We start from the raw sequence: 5,682 nt of genomic DNA, 5'->3' as shown, positions 1-5,682 counted from the left end.
TTTCATGTGAAAAAATAAATAAATAAATACAGCAGTGAAACGTAAACTATCACTCCAAAATGTTTTTTCCCACCACCTATCAGCTGAGGCGTCTGGTGAGTTAAAGAATCAACGAGCGGGTGCCCTACTCCTTCGACCTCTGACTGATCGTCTGTTTTCATACGCACAGGCGTTGAATAAAACAAAAAACATAGGTAGTTAAATATAAAATACATCGACAGACTGTGGTTAAAATACTTTTTTTTTATTGAACTGAATGTTTTGCTCTCACCATTGAACAGTTGGAGCGACCCGTTCAATGAATGATCAGCATCCACAGGGTCCGGATGACTTCCCGGTCGTGTCTGATTTCCGGGTTCCGGGTGATCTTTTCATGCACACACACACACACACACACAAGTATTTCTTTCTTTTTGTTTTGGTATCCGGGGCGATGTCCGCGGCTTGTCTGTGGTTGCTGGCTGTGCTGATGGTGTCGGTGACGGTGGCTGTGGAGGTGCGGATAGCCCAGATGCCGACGTCGAGTCTTCAGCAGGGAACGGTCCGAATAGTAGATCCAGAGGTACTGAGGAAACCGGCGTCGATGTCTCCCACAAAGGCCAAGACCCAGAGGGGAGAGCTGAAACAGAATACCGACAACAATACAAATGTAAATAAAATCTAGAAGCAAGACCTCGGATAGCAGTTAATATGATATTAATATAAACAGAGTGTAAATGTAGGGATCTACTAAGGATCAACATTTAAAGCGTGAAAACAAATAGTAAATCACTGGTGTATACTGTCATTAAACCACATTACAGTTAGTAAAATCACGACCTCTAGTGGCCGCCGTCGTTAAACCACATAACAGTTAGTAAAATCACGACCTCTAGTGGCCGCCGTCGTTAAAGCACATTACAGTTAGTAAAATCACGACCTCTAGTGGCCGCCGTCGTTAAACCACATTACAATTAGTAAAATCACGACCTCTAGTGGCCGCCGTCGTTAAAGCACATTACACTTAGTAAAATCACGACCTCTAGTGGCCGCCGTCGTTAAAGCACATTACACTTAGTAAAATCACGACCTCTAGTGGCCGCCGTCGTTAAAGCACATTACAGTTAGTAAAATCCCGACCTCTAGTGGCCGCCGTCGTTAAACCACATTACAGTTAGTAAAATCACGACCTCTAGTGGTCGCCGTCGTTAAAGCACATTACAGTTAGTAAAATCACGACCTCTAGTGGCCGCCGTCGTCAAAGCACATTACAGTTAGTAAAATCACGACCTCTAGTGGCCGCCGTCGTTAAAGCACATTACAGTTAGTAAAATCACGACCTCTAGTGGCCGCCGTCGTTAAAGGACATTAGAGTTTGTAAAATCACGACCTCTAGTGGCCGCCGTCGTTAAACCACATTACAGTTTGTAAAATCACGACCTCTAGTGGCCGTCGTCGTTAAAGCACATTACAATTAGTAAAATCACGACCTCTAGCGGCCGCCGTCGTTAAAGCACATTACAGTTAGTAAAATCACGACCTCTAGTGGCCGCCGTCGTTAAAGCATAGTGTAAAATAGTAATCACGACCTCTAGTGGTCGCCGTCGTTAAAGCATAGTGTGAAATAGTAATCGCGACCTCTAGTGTCCGTCGTCGTTAAAGCATAGTAGTAAAATCACAATGACGCTTAGCAGCAACAGTTACTCAAACACCTTCAATAGTAAAATGACACCGTCTAAAAGCACATAGCCGCAACATAGACAAACCGCATTACAGATAAAACACACACACGCACACACACACGCACGCACGCACACATGTACGCACGCACTCACACACACACACACACACACACACACACACACACAATAGCGAACATACAACCATTCAACTGATTCTGAACGGTAGAGATATGTTTAAAAAAATTGAGATTCGTATCTTACCAAACGTTGGTGTTGGTGTTGGTGTTGAAGCGACAGGTAGAAGGTGTGGCGTGCTCGTTGTCTTTGTATCTGTTTTCATGTGAAAAAATAAATAAATAAATACAGCAGTGAAACGTAAACTATCACTCCAAAATGTTTTTTCCCACCACCTATCAGCTGAGGCGTCTGGTGAGTTAAAGAATCAACGAGCGGGTGCCCTACTCCTTCGACCTCTGACTGATCGTCTGTTTTCATACGCACAGGCGTTGAATAAAACAAAAAACATAGGTAGTTAAATATAAAATACATCGACAGACTGTGGTTAAAATACTTTTTATTTATTGAACTGAATGTTTTGCTCACACCGTTGAACAGTTGGAGTGACCCGTTCAATGAATGATCAGCATCCACAGGGTCCGGATGACTTCCCGGTCGTGTCTGATTTCCGGGTTCCGGGTGATCTTTTCATGCACACACACACACACACACACAAGTATTTCTTTCTTTTTGTTTTGGTATCCGGGGCGATGTCCGCGGCTTGTCTGTGGTTGCTGGCTGTGCTGATGGTGTCGGCGACGGTGGCTGTGGAGGTGCGGATAGCCCAGATGCCGACGTCGAGTCTTCAGCAGGGAACGGTCCGAATAGTAGATCCAGAGGTACTGAGGAAACCGACGTCGATGTCTCCCACAAAGGCCAAGACCCAGAGGGGAGAGCTGAAACAGAATACCGACAACAATACAAATGTAAATACAATCTAGAAGCAAGACCTCGGATAGCAGTTAATATGATATTAATATAAACAGAGTGTAAATGTAGGGATCTACTAAGGATCAACATTTAAAGCGTGAAAACAAATAGTAAATCACTGGTGTATACTGTCATTAAACCACATTACAGTTAGTAAAATCACGACCTCTAGTGGACGCCGTCGTTAAAGCACATTACAGTTAGTAAAATCACGACCTCTAGTGGCCGCCGTCGTTAAAGCACATTACAGTTAGTAAAATCACGACCTCTAGTGGCCGCCGTCGTTAAAGCACATTGCAGTTAGTAAAATCACGACCTCTAGTGGCCGCCGTCGTTAAACCACATTACAGTTAGTAAAATCACGACCTCTAGTGGCCGCCGTCGTTAAAGCACATTACAGTTAGTAAAATCACGACCTCTAGTGGCCGCCGTCGTTAAAGCACATTACAGTTAGTAAATTCACGACCTCTAGTGGCCGCCGTCGTTAACGCACATTACAGTTAGTAAAATCACGACCTCTAGTGGTCGCCGTCGTTAAACCACATTACAGTTATTAAAATCCCGACCTCTAGTGGCCGCCGTCGTTAAAGCACATTACAGTCAGTAAAATCACGACCTCTAGTGGCCGCCGTCGTTAAAGCACATTACACTTAGTAAAATCACGACCTCTAGTGGCCGCCGTCGTAAAAGCATAGTGTAAAATAGTAATCACGACCTCTAGTGGTCGCCGTCGTTAAAGCATAGTGTGAAATAGTAATCGCGACCTCTAGTGTCCGTCGTCGTTAAAGCATAGTAGTAAAATCACAATGACGCTTAGCAGCAACAGTTATTCAAACACCTTCAATAGTAAAATGACACCGTCTAAAAGCACATAGCCGGAACATAGACAAACCGCATTACAGATAAAACACACACACACGCACACACACACGCACGCACGCACGCATGTACGCACGCACGCACACACACACACACACACACACACAGACACAATAGCGAACATACAACCATTCAACTGATACTGAACGGTAGAGACGTGTTGAAAAAAATTGAGATTCGTATCTTACCAAACGTTGGTGTTGGTGTTGGTGTTGAAGCGACAGGTAGAAGGTGTGGCGTGCTCGTTGTCTTTGTATCTGTTTTCATGTGAAAAAATAAATAAATACAGCAGTGAAACGTAAACTATCACTCCAAAATGTTTTTTCCCACCACCTATCAGCTGAGGCGTCTGGTGAGTTAAAGAATCAACGAGCGGGTGCCCTACTCCTTCGACCTCTCACTGATCGTCTGTTTTCATACGCACAGGCGTTGAATAAAACAAAAAACATAGGTAGTTAAATATAAAATACATCGACAGACTGTGGTTAAAATACTTTTTTTTTATTGAACTGAATGTTTTGCTCTCACCGTTGAACAGTTGGAGCGACCCGTTCAATGAATGATCAGCATCCACAGGGTCCGGATGACTTCCCGGTCGTGTCTGATTTCCGGGTTCCGGGTGATCTTTTCATGCACACACACACACACACACACACACACACAAGTATTTCTTTCTTTTTGTTTTGGTATCCGGGGCGATGTCCGCGGCTTGTCTGTGGTTGCTGGCTGTGCTGATGGTGTCGGCGACGGTGGCTGTGGAGGTGCGGATAGCCCAGATGCCGACGTCGAGTCTTCAGCAGGGAACGGTCCGAATAGTAGATCCAGAGGTACTGAGGAAACCGGCGTCGATGTCTCCCACAAAGGCCAAGACCCAGAGGGGAGAGCTGAAACAGAATACCGACAACAATACAAATGTAAATACAATCTAGAAGCAAGACCTCGGATAGCAGTTAATATGATATTAATATAAACAGAGTGTAAATGTAGGGATCTACTAAGGATCAACATTTAAAGCGTGAAAACAAATAGTAAATCACTGGTGTATACTGTTATTAAACCACATTACAATTAGTAAAATCACGACCTCTAGTGGACGCCGTCGTTTAACCACATTACAGTTAGTAAAATCACGACCTCTAGTGGACGCCGTCGTTAAAGCACATTACAGTTAGTAAAATCCCGACCTCTAGTGGCCGCCGTCGTTAAAGCATAGTGTAAAATAGTAATCACGACCTCTAGTGGTCGCCGTCGTTAAAGCATAGTGTGAAATAGTAATCGCGACCTCTAGTGTCCGTCGTCGTTAAAGCATAGTAGTAAAATCACAATGACGCTTAGCAGCAACAGTTACTCAAACACCTTCAATAGTAAAATGACACCGTCTAAAAGCACATAGCCGGAACATAGACAAACCGCATTACAGATAAAACACACACACACGCACAAACACACACACGCACGCACGCACGCACACACACACACACACACACACACACACACACACACACACACAATAGCGAACATACAACCATTCAACTGATACTGAACGGTAGAGATGTGTTGAAAAAAATTGAGATTCGTATCTTACCAAACGTTGGTGTTGGTGTTGGTGTTGAAGCGACAGGTAGAAGGTGTGGCGTGCTCGTTGTCTTTGTATCTGTTTTCATGTGAAAAAATAAATAAATACAGCAGTGAAACGTAAACTATCACTCCAAAATGTTTTTTCCCACCTCCTATCAGCTGAGGCGTCTGGTGAGTTAAAGAATCAACGAGCGGGTGCCCTACTCCTTCGACCTCTGACTGATCGTCTGTTTTCATACGCACAGGCGTTGAATAAAACAAAAAACATAGGTAGTTAAATATAAAATACATCGACAGACTGTGGTTAAAATACTTTTTTTTTTATTGAACTGAATGTTTTGCTCTCAGCGTTGAACAGTTGGAGCGACCCGTTCAATGAATGATCAGCATCCACAGGGTCCGGATGACTTCCCGGTCGTGTCTGATTTCCGGGTTCCGGGTGATCTTTTCATGCACACACACACACACACACACAAGTATTTCTTTCTTTTTGTTTTGGTATCCGGGGAGATGTCCGCGGCTTGTCTGTGGTTGCTGGCTGTGCTGATGGTGTCGGCGACGGTGGCTGTGGAGGTGC

The sequence above is a fragment of the Synchiropus splendidus genome, chromosome 13 (genome assembly GCF_027744825.2).
Source record: "Synchiropus splendidus isolate RoL2022-P1 chromosome 13, RoL_Sspl_1.0, whole genome shotgun sequence".
Taxonomy (NCBI): Eukaryota; Metazoa; Chordata; class Actinopteri; order Syngnathiformes; family Callionymidae; genus Synchiropus; species Synchiropus splendidus.
Note: the sequence above shows the minus strand (reverse complement) of the source record.